The sequence below is a fragment of the Bubalus bubalis genome, chromosome 16 (assembly GCF_019923935.1).
Source record: "Bubalus bubalis isolate 160015118507 breed Murrah chromosome 16, NDDB_SH_1, whole genome shotgun sequence".
Classification (NCBI taxonomy): domain Eukaryota; kingdom Metazoa; phylum Chordata; class Mammalia; order Artiodactyla; family Bovidae; genus Bubalus; species Bubalus bubalis.
Window position 1 is genome coordinate 24,170,402 of NC_059172.1, and position 15,921 is coordinate 24,186,322.

The 15,921-nt window shown below is 36.4% G+C and overlaps 1 long non-coding RNA gene across 3 annotated transcripts in view; it reads left to right on the forward strand.

Moving 5' to 3' along the window:
• Nucleotides 1-2,466: 2,466 nt before the first annotated feature.
• Nucleotides 2,467-15,921, forward strand: part of LOC112579592 — a 207,892-nt gene continuing 194,437 nt past the window's right edge. The window contains exon 1 of one of the 3 annotated variants that reach the window (XR_006640087.1): nucleotides 2,467-9,610. This is a non-coding gene — a long non-coding RNA (uncharacterized LOC112579592). The remainder of the gene's footprint in view (nucleotides 9,611-15,921) is intronic. The other 2 variants (XR_006640084.1, XR_006545280.2) reach the window with 2 other exon arrangements.

Consider the following 15,921-nt stretch of genomic DNA (forward strand, 5'->3'; position numbering starts at 1 on the left):
CCACACGTTCACTGCTGGGGTGCCGGTTCAATCCCTGGTTGGGGAACTAAGATCCTGCAAGCCATGTGGCCCAGCCGCCCACCCCCCAAAACAACAACAATGACAAAAATTTATCCCAGAACAAATAGCTGTCCTTGTCTATAGAGAGAATGCATGGGAAAAAGAATATTTTAATTTAGCTCACTTTTGAAACTCTCTTCTGCCTAGTGTACTTTGGGACATTTATGGACTCTGGGTGATATGTGCTTGTGAAGGAAGTAGATTATAACAAGTGCTTTAAAGTTATTTTTTATCACTTACTTCAAAAAAATTTCTTTCTGAGAAAATTATAAGCTTTAAGAGATAAAGGATTGATTGCTTCTTTTGGTATTCTTTCCCAGTCTGGTAGCCTGCACATAACGTTATTCTCTAATCCATAGTCTCCACTGACTAGACATAGACAAGAATTTCATGTTAAGTGTAATTATATCATTTTATTATGTTTACTTGTGGCTCAGTGCTTTTTAGCAGTTCTTTGAAAGAATTATTTGAAAAATTAATCTTTGCATTAGCTTGAGCTACTTATTTGTGCCTTGAATTTTGAGCCAAGAACACTGGTTTCTACTGTGAATGTAAAGTTTATTTCTTGTGAAATCTGATAAGGAGTGTCCAACTTTGGATCTGTTGTTCTACATGCAGCACACATGAATTTCAATTCTGTCAGCTGCCAATGAAACATCTGGTATTAAAATGTGTTCAATTTGATATCTCTTGAGTGAAGTATTAATCTTGCAATACGTTTTCAAGTGATTTCAGAGTATTCTTTCTGGCTACTTACTGATACCAATAATAGTTATGTTAAACTTGGTACTTTTCTTGCCATGTTATAGTAGATGTCTAGCAGTCACAGAACAAGGAAGCTAATATTTTTTCTAATGTGCCTGTGAGAAAATGACTTAAGAATGACTATATTTTTTGCCCTTCCCTATGGTATTAAGATGCTTTTCCATATGTGTTTGATAATCTTTCTATCAGCAAATCATATAATGTTACAGAGACTTTGGAAAGTACTGTTGGTGGAACAGATAAATCTATGTATTTAGAAAAGTTCTCATCACTACCCATAGTCATATAATAATCAGTTCTGTTCAGTTGCCCCATCGTGTCTACTCTTTGTGACCCCATGGACTACAGCATGGGGAACATCACAAAAATTATAAGTGTGTATTTAATGAAAGAAGATAGTAGTAGTCAAAACCTAAATTTATATTCTGTTTCATTTTATAACATTTATCTTGCTTTTCATAAAAGGAACACATATTATTTTTATAGGTCATTTTTTGTGTATGCTCTTTGCCCAGTGATGTGATGGCTAATATTTCAAAGCAAAAGAAAAAATATTCAGGATCCAGAGGTGACAGGGACCAGGATTGAAAGATCTGGAAGAACTTTCAATTTGGCATATTTGTCAAAAATAGCTGGACAGACTTAGACTTCTGTATCCTTTAACATGCTGCTGGTACTTTCAGACATCTTTTAATATCACTATAAAATGTGAAAAGTCGCAATCCAAAAGCAAGAGTGGGGTAAGAAGCTGTTTTATCGGACCACCTATTGCTGCAGTGCAGTCGTCTACACTGACTGCCCAATTCATGTCCATGCCTCAGTCTTTTCCCTTCTGATGGAGGAAACTGTTGAATTTTGGACCTCTCACTTATCCAATAGTTGTGAAAGAGCTGAACCAATCAATAGGTGAAGCACCCAGGAAATAGGCCCCACCATGCAACTCCACTTCATTAATTCTGTTATGGCAAATGTTAAATGCTTGCTAACTTATCTTGGAAAATATGGCAAAATTAAACCCATATCTATTTTTTCTATTATTTTTAAAAAATCATCTCTACTGAGGTATATATAGCATTTGTAAAATAAGTAGTGCCCACTTAAATGTAGAAGTCAATGAATTTTGACAAATGTATATACCTGTGAATCCACCACTACAGTCAAGATGCAGACATCTGATCCTTGACTCCAGCACCAATGAAATATGCATTTTGTCAGTATAGATTAGTTTTGCAATTTCTAGAACTTTGTATCAATGGAATCATACACTATGGACTCCTATTTTTGGTTACTTTTACTTAGCCTCATGTTTGTGATTCATCCGTGTTGTTGCATGTATCAGTCAGCAGTTGGTTTCTTTTTATTGCTGAGTACAATTTCATTGTATGGACGTACCACATTTTGTTTAATCCATTCACCTCTTGAAGGATATTTAGGTTTTTTAAACTGTGTTTTGTTGACTTTTTTCCACCAAGTCTTGTTCTTGGTGTCATCTGCTAATAGTTTCATGTCCTTAAACCTAAATCTATTCATCCTTTGTTAATTTACTCTACTAATTAGATATATACTTTAGACACTATAAGAAACCAATCTAGGATTAAAATTTTATATAGGATATGTAAGTGGAATTGCTTAATATTTTTTAAAAAATAGTTCTTAATGATTTCTTTCCTGAATGAATTTGCTTCTAATCAAGAATGTATAGTCATTTTTTCCAGGGGTCACTTTTATCTCTGGGCCCTTTCTGTCACTTTGTTGGCAGCAGTGGTGAGGATTTCCCTAGAAATATATGCTGACATATAGGTAGACCAGAAGTGTGCTGACAGAGCCCTTCCTTGCGTCAAAGAAACAGTATATGGCAATTAGAGTGATTTCAGTTATAAAAGTTGATTAATGAAATGTAGTGTTTTCTATATTCCCCACTTGAAATACAAACTCTGAGCTTTTCATAAGTTTTCATTTTTTTTTTAAAGTAACAGCCTTCTTCTAGAAGTTACACTCATGAACTGTAGCCTCTCCACTAAGAATTTAAATTTTTAAATTCACATTTTAATTCCTATTCTCTCTTTCTCTCCAGTTCTCTTTCTTCTGTATTTTCCATCTGCATTTATAGTTCTCTCTTTTTCTTCCCTTTTCCCTCTAGCCACAGATTCTCCAAGGAAGGACTGAGCACCACAAGAGAAACTCTGCTTTGTTTTGCCCATCTTGCCTATGAAATTTTGCTTTCCTAACTCAGAATTCTCAAAGATGTTGCTGGAGTGAGCTCAGTATCTTATACCCTGGCAAAGCTCCTAGAACTGGTCGCAGTGGGATTTCTGTTTTAGAAACTGCCTTAAGATCTTTGTAGCATCATTCAGTTTGCTTTCCTAAAAGAATTTCAGCCAAATTCATTTCCTTGAAATGTTTTGCTGAAGTACATGACCACTTCATCAGTGTAAAGATTATGTATATAAAATGCAAATGTGTGTATGTATATACTTGAATATATATATATATATGTATATACACTTACACAAACTAATTAAGCCACTGAAGCACCTTCCTCTTATACCCCCAAAGCACTTCCTTTTTCCCACTCAGTTGCTTTGACAGCACTGACTGTGTAAGGCTCCTGGGACTCTCATTACATTTCATGTTCAAATAATCATGTATTTTTTACCTTAGTCATAATGATATAACATTTAGGCAGTTGTACTTCTGTTTTAAAAATTTTAATTTATTGTATTGAAATATAGTTGATTTGCAGTGTTGTGTTCAAGCGGAACATAATTGCTTTACAATGTTACATTAATTTCTTCTGTACAACAGGCAGCTGCACTTTTGATTTCAACTGCAGATCAGAACTGTGGTGAACCAGTTGGTTAAGTGGATGGAGGGGTGAATGGAGTGGTGGGAGAGGTATGGGAAAGACGTTCTTATAGGTCAGGGTGGGTTGTCTATGAGCATTAATAAAAGAAAATTGCCAGTTTTAATTTGATTTACAACCATGTTAGCAATCGCTCTTACAGCGGGGAGAAAATATATCAGACTTTGCATGTGGACATTTAAGGGTCTTATAATATTGTTATAATTTGACAAGTCTCACTGATTTTAAAATTTAAGAAGACCACTCATAGTATATCGTATAATCGTTCATTATTCCAGTCGTCAGCTAATATTTAGTGAGTATTTACTATATGAAGACTCCTGTGCTGGATCAGTGGCATGGATGAAACATACTCTTCTTTTTTGATATTAAAAAAAGATGTATACAGAAGTAGCACCACAACACTTGACTTTCTTCAAAAGAAAGAAAATTGACTTTCTTCAAAAGGTCACATCTGACATCCATTTAAATCTTTGTTTTTCTCATCATCTTCTGCAAGTCTTTATTATTAATAGACTGGGGCTTAAGTTTCAATGAAGCATACACTTGACTTCAATGTATATTCAGATCAAAGTCTTTGTCATTAATTCATTAATTTATCATTAAAAAAAAACTCTTAGTGAGTACCTATAGGCACTCATTACTTGCCAACAAATATTTGATGTTCTGGAGATGCACAGAGATCAGGAAGATACTCATTCTTACCCTTGAGCTTACAGTCTTGTGAGAGAGGCAGATGTGGGAACAAATCATGTTGGTCACTGTGAGACATGTAAATGGGAGTATATATCAGTGCTGTGGAAATCTTAAATTTGTCGTTGACTTTGTTGACTTGACATTTCTTTTATACCAGATCTTTATGAAAACGAATTGGGGGAGGAAAACTGATTTTGTCAGCTAAACACAGTCTGCTGCTTTAGGAACATTTCTGTTCAGAGGAAAGCACAAACTTTGCTATTTTTATTTTAGACTGCTGCATATATGTATTTGGATTTAATAATTGTTAAATTTTGTAGATTTAATATTTTTTAAATTTTGTAGCTTATTTTTGAAATAATGGTCCTATTGAAAAGAAGCATTTTATATTTCATAGTTAGAGAGATGATGCAAGAAATTGATTGGAATCAAGTGAAAGCAGGGATATTCTCACATAGGATGAAATATTTTCTTTGCAGAAGATTCTAAAATTGGATATTGACATTTACAATGGAGGGGTCATCTTTTTCCATGACTTCTTCATGTCTCTCTAACTTGATATTTTGTTAGCTGATTATTATATTGCTCCTAGAGATATAACTTTGGTTGTCTCTCAGCATCTATTAGCATCTGTCTCTTGCAACAGTTAGAATTTCACTTATGGCCTTTTGCTCTTCTAAGTAATTGAATTAAATGAGGAAGCATCTAATCAATTGCTGTGCCTTATTTCCCTTCTCTGTCTCTCTTTCTCACACCCACACCCCACCCCCACACGCACAAAATATAATATGAGCTTCAGCCAAGTAATAGTAATACAATTCTTTCCGTAGGAAATATCTAGGTAAATGGATCAATTAAGCGTTTGTTTTCAAGTTGCTGCTCTTGGCTTCTGGGTGATGGCTTTAATACAAAGTATTGTCTGTTTGAGTCTCAAATGGAACAGAGGTTGTCTGATACATTGTAGACTGTGGCTGACTGCTCTGATGTGGAGTCTAATGAGAAGGCTGACCTCATATTTCATGATTGTAGCATGAATTTGTCTCTGAATTAAATCAGAAAAATGGTTTCAGTTCCTCTTTCTGAAGAACAGTATGTAATACTAACTAATCTTGTCTTGCCTTCCTCCTCCATGGCTTCCCACCTTTGGGAAGGAGGTAAGAAGGCAGAAGACAGAGTCATTGAAATCAGAATATGCCTCAACCAAGATAACACACACAAAGTGACTAAATTCTCAGTATTTGTTTATTGTTGTGATTATTATTTTCATTACTCCACTTTTACATGAACATCTCATGATTATAGGATTGAGTAATTTAAGTATTGATACTAATATATCAATTGACAAATGTAAGAAAGATAACATAATATTTCCATATTTTTGTGGTATATCTGATACAAATGGTACTGAAGCATATTCAGGTCTGTGTTAGTTTTCTGTTACCACAGATTTGTGTCTTGAAACAACACAAATTTATTATCTTATAATTATGGAGATCAGAGTTTCTACAATCAAGAAATCAGCAGAGTTGCATTCCTTCTAGAGGCTCCGGTGGAGGACCTACTTCCTTGCATCTTTCAGCTTTTAGGGGCTTCCCACATCCCTAGGCTCCTGGCCCTCTTTCATCTTCACAGCCAGCAGTTGCATCACTCCAGCCTCCACTTCACCTCTTCTCTGACTCTGACCCTTTCAACTCATGCTTACGTGGATCCTGTGATTGCATTGGGCCCATCTGGATAATCTCCCATCTCAAAATCTTTTACTGCATTGCATCTACAAAATTTCTCACACATTCTGGGAATCAGGATGTGAATATATTGGGGGTTCATGATTGTTCCTGAGAGGTCTTCCCTGGTGGCTCAGATGATAAAGAATCTGCCTGCAATGCAGGAGACCCAAGTTCAGTCCATGGGTCAGGATGATCCCCCGGAGAATGGAATGGCAACCCACTCCAGTATTGCCTGGAGAATTCCATGGACAGAGGAGCCTGGGTGGGCTACAGTCCCTGGAGTTGCAAAGAATCAGACATGACTGAGTGACTAAACTTCACACTTATTTTCCCTGATCGAAGTTCTGGTGAAAACCATGACTATTACTTGTTGAGCAGAATCACGGGACTTTAGATCTAAAAGTTACATTAGATCAGTCATTTTAGAGATGAGGTAACTAAAACTTAGTAGATAAGGATTATACTACCTGGGGCTAAACCTAGGTCTTATATCTCTAATCAGATGACTTTTCCAGTTTGTATGTAGCATTTCTTAGCACTGTGCCCATTGTCCAATTAATTACTTTTTTAAAATTAAGAAGCCATATTATAAAATTCTAAATAATTTTAGACTGAATTTGAAGCCACTTTCAAATCTGAAGGCAGTTTATCCTCTTGGACTTCATTTTGACACAGTTAACAAAAGAGCTGGCTATTTCAAAATTAGTGTAGAGACTTGTTTATTAAAGGGAAAAATACTTAAGGCACTCCCAAGAAGCTTATCAAATTTATAACTGTGGGTCCAGCTGGAATAGTGAAACTCAGAATTCTTCCTCTTTAGAGGGGAAAAATATGATCTTTGTGAATGATTCTCCCCATTCAGGCCACAATTAAGAAGCTTCCATATAAAAAAGATAAACAATTGATTTTTATGAAAAGTGGGCCCGATTAGAGCAACGTTATTGCTTATTTTGATAGACTATTTAATGGACTGTTGAGAAAACTCCCAGTACCATTTAATTTCCTATGTTTCATCTGAGTAGTGTGTCAGGATGCTATAGTCAATCAGAACAGTGTGTTCTTATGTACAACATACATGGTTTTTATGGAGCTTATCCAAGGATAAATTAGAAACTGGCTTGCTGCCTCTATTTTATTTTTCTTTTTTACTCTTTTTGAAGTTTGAATTTTTACAGTCTACAGAGGATACATTTAGTCATTTTGATGCTGTTTTATTTTCTGGGCAGGATTTTAGAAGATGCCCTGAAAGATAGACAATTAATCTTGTCGTTTATATTCAGTAGACATTACCTAACCAAATAAGCAAGGGTGTATTGAGCATCTCCTATGTTCAGATAACCATGCTGGGGTTGGTTATCAAGATGAGTTAGATATAATTCTTTATAATGGGATAGCCATCAACTTAAGATTCAACCTAAGTTCCTATCTTCTATCTGTTGTTTAGACACCAAGTCATATCTGACTCTTTTGTGACCTCATGATCTGTAGCCCACCAGGCATCTCTGTCCAGGGGATTTCCCAGGCAAGAATTCTGGAGTAGGTTGCCATTTCCTCTCTGGGGGGATCTTCTCAATCCAGAGGTCCAACCTGCATCTCATGCTTGGCAGGCAGATTCTTTACCACTGAGCCACCACAGCCCTTAGTAAAAGTAAGACTGTGAGCAAAGGCTTCTTTGAACTTCCAGAAATGTGAAAATGAGACCTATCTCCCAGAGGGGTTTATAAGGATTAATTGTGGTAATGCATGTGAAAACACCAAATACAGTACCTTGGGCAGAGCAAGTGATTTACCAAATGTTAGTTTCCATCTTCAAAGAGCTCACAGCCTAGTAGAAAAGATGAGCTATCTATAAATAACTGTAATATAAGGCAGAAGTGAGAAGTGGCACGAGAGAGGTCCAGCCAGATAAGGAGCTGTTGGAGGTCAGACATGAATTTTGTTATGGGGATGAGAGAAGGTTTCTTGGAGTATTTTCATGGCATCTTAGCTAGCCCTTAAAAAGGGAAGAAAATTTAGACACGTCAAGATACAGGCCCTGTGATTTGTGCTTTTATCTCCTGGTTGATCTTCCACTAGCTTGCTTTCTGTGCATTATCCGGTGCTCGGGTTTTCTCTGACTTCTGGCTGTGCTCGTGTATCATTCAGGATTAATATATTTTCCTGCAATGGCACGCTGTCTGGTCTGATGCTTTTACACTTTTTAGAATTTTATCTCATGTAAATAAAATAACTTTATCTGTTTCTAGGAGTCATTTTTTCCCCTGAAATAATTTCTGATAGCAAGATGGATCCAATTAGAGTAATTTCCTGTGGTTGGTGGGCAAAGATCTATGCTAGTTTTGGGGGAAGCTCTTGAAGGGAATTGTTCATGACCCTTGCAATCCAAGTTTTCTTTCAGAGAAAAAGCAACTGTCAGATTTGTTTTTCTTTTCGGTGTGTGATCCTGGATATCCTCGCCATTGTCGCCCACACAACTCGTTTCATTTATGATGCTGCATCGTAGTCCCTTATGATAGCACTGCAGCCTGCATTGACCTCTGCACTTCACCGAAGACCGGATTTAGAAAATTGCATAAGCCGTGGATCAGCTGTTTGGAGTTACTCCTTTCTAGTGACTTACAAATTTGTACTAGATTAAGAGTCCCAGATGTGGCTTTTCCTTCTTCTTTACCTCCAAAGTCATGTAGCCTCTACCAAAATTGATTCAAGATCTCTCACATACCTTTACTCTTGTGAATGTTTGAGTGATCATATTTTCTGAATCCAAAGTTGGAATATATTACATAGAATCCAATTTAAGGGCTGATTTTATCATATATGTGTGTGTGTGTGTGTGTGTTGTGTGCATAGCTCAAACCTGGTTGGTTGCTATATCATTTTTTTACTATTAAGGACCCTTTTCTCCTTTTCAGATGTCAGTTAAAAAAAATTAGTTTCCTTTAAATTGCAACATTGAATTTTGGCCCTAAAGTGGATAACTTTGATTAGAATATAAGGTATTAAGAGTTCTTAATTATTAATAGCTGTTAATAATAATCATGATATAAGAGGATGTATTTAGATTTGGGGGAATGTTCAGATAAGTGACTGTATGGTTGTTTATTCCTGGTTCATAACAAGGCATATCTGAGGGCTGTATTCCTTTTGATTTGGGATCAAACAATTGTTTGCTGATGGGCTTGGCCTTCCTTTCTTGGCTGGCAATTCTCTGCCATTAAAAAGAATCAGTCTCTGAGATCTTAGTGGTAAGGATTCAGAGGGGCAACATCTGCCTCCCTAGATGGGAGCCTGTCATTTTATTTTGTTCTTTTCACGTTTGGGATCCAACAAGTAGGGTTTTGTGGACAGAGAAGGGACTCTACCTTTAATCCTAACATCAGGTGTTGCTTATATGAGTGAGTAGATTAGTGGTGTCTGGGTTATAGAGTAGGTTTCTCTGAAGGACCTGGCTGCTCTCAACTACTGGTTGAAGTTTTGCCTTCGGCTAACTGTCCAGAAGGTAAAAGTAAAAATAAGTGAAAGGTTGGGGCTTTGTGAAATTTTTAGAACCCGCTAGAAATGTCTTTTGGGAGAGACGGAAATTTGGAAACTTGCTAAGAAAATGTGTGAATCCATATAACCAGGTTGTGACACGTGCGAGGGTGGAAGACTTGGGTGGTGAGTACAAGGGCTGGAAGTGGTTTTCTTCATCCTGTTACCACCCTGCTTTCTCATTCAGGTGTTATTTTGCCCTGTCTCAAGTTCTGTCTGCTTTCTTTAAATATACAGATTTGGGTGGTACTGAATCATTAGTCCATTTGAGTATTGGGTCGTACCCTACATTTGAGTAGCTTCCTGATCACAGTTTTCAGGGAGCAATGATGTTTTGATTGTGAACCTGGAAAGATACTCATAAAGATAAGGACAAAACTCAGTATTTGTGAATCATCTTGAGCAGTAAGATCACCCTGAGAACTAATTCTAAAGCATGGAGCAGAGAACATCAAAATCTTTTATTATTATGTTTTTAGGATGTGGCTACTTTTTTGACATGGTTCAGTTTCCAACTCTAGATCTTTATCTGTACTTAGATTCCAGACAAATATATACGAGCTTGTGAATACAGTCTTATATAGCAAAAATTCACTTTGATACAGGTTATTCTGGGGCCTTAGATTTTCATTTTTATTTTATTTTAAGCTTTCAGATATACCAAAAAGACTTCACTATACCTTTGTCTTTGAATAATATAGATCCCAAAGATGAAGTAGGAGGCTTTCATGTGCTGCAGAGTTTTGTGTGCTGCAGGAAATTAGTTTTTAGCAGTTTTCCCACAGGGGCTCATAAACAGTTAATAGTCATTTTTTTGAAAGAGTAAGTTAAACAAAGAGAAACTAGTTTCTTTGTGATGGTACTTTTTAGAGCCTATACTATGCTAATGTATATAGTGAATTTCCAAAAGGTTCATGTATGGGCTTTCATGTTTTTAAACATAACTGTCCCCCTTTCTATCTCTTATTTCTTTTCAGAGAATCTCATTGGGTTTTTTTGTTCCACAGAGCAGAATTTGGTCTACACTGTTTGTAGAATCTAGAAAAGGAAATTTTTGAAAATTTGTATTAAAATTCTGTAACATCTCTCTTGGGTCTGGGCATCTGCAAGTCTAGATAAGTGCTTCTAAAACTTTAATGTGCATACAAATTTGTTCAATAGCCTGTTAATATGCAGAATTTGATTCAGTTGGTCTCAATGAGGGCAGTGATTTTTGCATTTCTAACAAGCTCCCAGGTGATACTAATGCTACTGATCTCTGAAATACAGTTTGATTCAGGGCATTCCCAGGTGAAAAAAGTTAAAATGGTCTTTGCTACCTGGGGCTCCAGAGGTGAGCTGTTTAGAAAGGCATTTCCTCTATGGGACTCGAAGTTTGAACTAAGTAGTTATCGTGCAAGTCAGATAATGCACTTATATATGACTTACATGCTCTTTATTTTTTCTTATAATTTTTTTTTCTGGCTATGAGGGGATATACACATTCATAGATTTACAATGAAGTGGCAAGCAGCTCTGTGCTTTGACACTTGTGTCTAAAGTATTCCATGGCATATTTGAGAAGTCCAGAGTGGGAGAGTTTGAATCTCTGTTCTGTAAATAATAGCTTTGACTGGTAAAGACACATCTAGAGTTCTTAGTTAGACCTACTCACATAAACCCCATCCCATTTCAACACTCATGCACCCTGCCTGGAACAGAGTTTACTGAATCTCATGACAGTTTATCAGCAATTCAGAAAGGATTATCATGATTTAATCTTAAGATGGAAGTAGCAAATAAGGTTCATCTCTTCGACTAACTCCATTCTTTTCTTCTTCAACAGATGTCTATAGAAAGCTTCAGAGACTATAGTCTGAGCTTGATGGAAAAGAGTGGCACAATTGATTAGTGATGTGTATATATGCTGGGCATGGGAAGGGAAATACCCTTACAGTAGTGGAGCTGATAAGGCATTGGGTTATGCTGGAGCCATGTTGTCACCAGATGGTCTTTGCTCCCCACTGTGGTCTGGTTAGCATTCACTGTCAAATACTTAAATACTGGTTAAAGCTATTATAAAAATGATCTGCCTCAAATGCCATTTTATTATTATTTTTCTAAGTACTAAAATTGATTTTTAGGCTTTGTACTCAGAGTAACTGGGCCGAGATTCCAGCAAAATATCTAGATTGTGCTAAAAATAAATGCAATGTTGTTCCTTTAGTTCCCCTCTCAGTGCTTAGCTTGACGACTACTCACATTCCTTGCTAACAAATTCTTTGTAGTAGAGGGCCTATTACAGAATTATTTCAGATTTATTTGTAATTAGAAACTCCTATTTGCAAACAAATGATGGAGTCACTAAAAGTTTCAGTAGATTAGACATATTTTTTGCAGTTTTGATTACAAACACTTTCTTCATGATTGTGACAAAGTTTATCTTTAGTCTACTCCTTAGTCATGTCAAAAAATTTAAATTATTTTAGTTTTATTATATTCCTAGAATAATATAATAAAGCACTAATAATAATAACAATCAAGATGCTTTTTTCATGTATTGCTCTCAGTTTGTTGGAGCAGAAGAGATTCAACATAATATAGGCATCCACTGTGGGGGGAAAAACAGATGCAAAATTATCTAGTGATTTATTCAACTATAAACTACAATTTTTAAGTGACATAAAATATCCTGGGTACTTGTGCATATTCTAGGACATATGTTCTTGTGTTGGTGGTAGCGTATATTATTGTTTTACTTTGTTTAGTTTTCTTGTTCCCCATATAAATCCAAATAAGAGCTTTTCTGACTTGGTAGTAAAAAGTCGGGATAGAGAGCTGGATGAGCTGTCTCCAATTTCTGAGTTGTATATAATCTGTTGGGCTACTCTGTGTCCACCTCTTCAAAAGTTTAGATGGCTGGCTCTGGCTGCTCTAAGAAGGTATGTATCATAGCTCTATAATATAAGAATGCAAAATTTATCATAGTTGTACTACTGTAAGTTCAGCGCCTGTTGCTGTATGATTACCACACTGCTTTTGAAGAAAATAAAAAAAGCTAATTCAAATGTGTGTACAGAATATTGTTTTCTCATTTATATATCACAAAAGATGAGAATGTAGGTTACCAGGCAGAAAAAATAGAGAAATTTATTTCATGTAGCTTTATACAAAGCTTCCCTGATGGTTCAGATGGTAAAGCGTCTGCCGGCAATGCAGGAGACCAGGGTTCGATCCCTGGGTTGGGAAGATCCCCTGGGGAAGGAAATGGCAACCCACTCCAGTACTCTTGCCTGTAAAATCCCATGGACAGAGAAGCCTGGTAGGTTACAGTCCATGGCGTTGCAAACAGTTGGACACGACTGAGCAGCTTCACATAGTCAATGCATAGGGGAGAAGAGATCATAGCATGATGGATAATCTTCTTGGAGAGCAGGACCATGTCTTTCATATTTCTCTTTCTGAATACCCCACATGGGGCTCTCTGCAGAGCAAGTGTATTAATTGTGGAATCCCCAATCATGTCTATTTTTCTTCAGGCTGTAAGGAGGCATAAAATCTGACAAAGGCCATAAGCAGAGTCTAGAACATAAAACAATTCAAGGGAATATTTCAATCAAAATTATATATGGGGAGGAGAGGGAGAAGAAAGAATCAAAAGCTTCAACTCAGTCAAAACAAGTTTTAAATCAATTATTGAAATAAAACTCAAATGGTTATTTGAGTTTGCTCAAATTTTTAAATCTTTTAAAATGTAAATACAATTCCATTCTTCTTTAATTTGTCAGATACAGATACATAATTTCCTTGAGTATGCTTTCTCAGCAGCACTGAGAATGAAAGTTAAGACAAATGCATTATTCACATTTAGAAATCAGCTTTCAGTTATCCAGAAGCCATTACCACTCGTGAACAAAAGGGGAGTGTTGTGCTTTAAAGAGAAATAAAAATTTAAGTATCATTATATAATACTTTACATAAACAGGAAAATGTTTTCACAATACAACCTGATACCAGGCAGTTTATCATGCATGTGTAATTGGTGTCTGTGGTCAACCCATAATATGATAGTCTTCTGTTTGCTGAAAAAGTATGATGGGAAGTAGCTTTAGAGTATGGAACTTTAGCCATAATCCTAATTGAGTTTGCTAAAGTGCTAGTTTAAAAAAATGCAGTAGATTTGAATCAGTGCCACTGTGTTAATTGAAACACAAAACTCAGTCAAGCAAAAATCTTTTACCAAGGTCAGAGAAGGGCTTTAACAAGTTAAAGTATGCTATGATTCCTCAGCAAGGATTATGTATTTTGCTCTACACACAAAATAAAGATAATGGATATTGTGATTAAGTGCCATAAGATAAGAGTCCTGGACATTTATGATGGACCTAAATTCATCTAATGTAGATTTTTCTTCTTGGTTAGCCATTCAACTCCATTTTGTAGGGTGAGAAATAAGGGTATTAGGAGACTTCATTAATTGTTCAAACTCAGCGAGTGGATCCACATTCTGAGTTCTGTGCTTGGATCAAGCTTCTCCTAATGTGTGGTTCTCAACTTCCTAAAAATAGTTTATGTATATTAGTGCTTATAATGCCAGACACTCTGTCAAGCACTTTATGTACCTTACATCATTTTATTCTCAGAACAATATGATGAGGAATATATTATCATTATCTGCATTTAAATAATATCATAGACTGAGGTTCAGAACTTATTTAAGTTTATATGGGTGGGAAATGGTGAAGATGAGATATGACCCCAGTTATCTGGGCTTTCAGGGTCTTTTCCCCTAAGTGACATGTTATACTTCCTCCAGTGTATTAATATGAAACCAGTCAAAAAATGAGACATTCTAAATGGAAGCAAAAGTCTTCATTTCAACTGCATTGGGATTCAGTTCTTTCATAAGGTAATACATGGGACGCAAAATAGAAAATATTGCATCTATTAGTACATTAGATTAGACAGTTTTTCAATTACTTTTAGTCCCGAAAGTCTATGAATCAGTAAAAACAGTTTAGTTGAAACTATTTCCTCTTAGAGCACATTTCAAAACACTTTTCACATAGAGAAGCAAATTCAGCTCCAAATTCAATTCATATCCAAATTTATCTTTTAAGAGCAATACCTAATTTTCTCTCCAAATGAGCTTATAGAGTATTTACTCAAAAAGAACAGATACTGTCTTTTAAAAAATTTTCATATATTCTCCTGAAGTCCTAAAAATGACTACATTTGTGGGGCTTTTTCCTCCATTTTCTTTTTCTTGTGTAAGCAGAAGTCCTTGGTGGGAAAGGGGGGCCTAATTAATTTGGGAAAACATGCTGCAGCACGGTTCCTGAGATGCTATCATAAGCAATTAAAACAAAATTGCTCTTGTCAAAATAAATGAATAAATTTGACGAGATGTTTTCCTTTATTTTACAGATTTGTTCCACTTTATCACTAATTCATAAAATCCACAAAGGCTCTCCAGTCATCAGTGTGATTGGTTAAACTCTGTTGTTGTTGCCCTGTTATGAATGGGAAGTAAAAGTCAGAAGTGTATACCAGGCCAAGTGAATAGAGTGAGAGCACATTCTTGCAAATGAGGATGTATAAGTCCATGGACCATCCCAGGCCAGGGAAGGGGTCACCACCGATGTTCAACATTTGTGGGTACACACTGACTGTAATATTCTTCCCTGGTAGCTCCATCAGTAAAGAATCCGCCTGCAATGCTGGCGACCGGGGTTTGATATCTTGGTTGAGAAAATCCCCTGGAGGAGGATATGTCAACCCACTCCAGTATTCTTGCCTAGAAAATCCCATGGACAGGGGAGCCTGGCAGGCTGCAGTCTGTGGGATTGCAAGAGTCAGACACGACTTCGCAACTAAACCACTAACTGTAATGGAGGCTTCCCAGGTACCGTGGTGGTAAAATATCCGTCTGCCAATCCAGGAGGCACAAGAGATACAAATTCAATCCCTGGGTCAGGAAGATCCCCTGGTGTAGGAAATGGCAACCCACTCCAGTATCCTTGCTTAAAAAGTTACATGGATAGAGGAGCTTGGCAGGCCACAGTCCATGGGGTTGCAGAGTGGATTGCAACTCAGCACACATACACTGACTGTAATAGCAATTTTTCAACATAAGGGACGTTCAGAAAGTACTGAAAATAATACTTTCATAATTGGGAGACAAAACTAAGTTGTGTCATATAATACAAAGTATAGAAATTAAAACTTAATCCTATGTTCTATTCTTGGGTATTGAGAGGTGTTAGAATACTATGGTAAGTGTTGAGTAAAGGAATATCA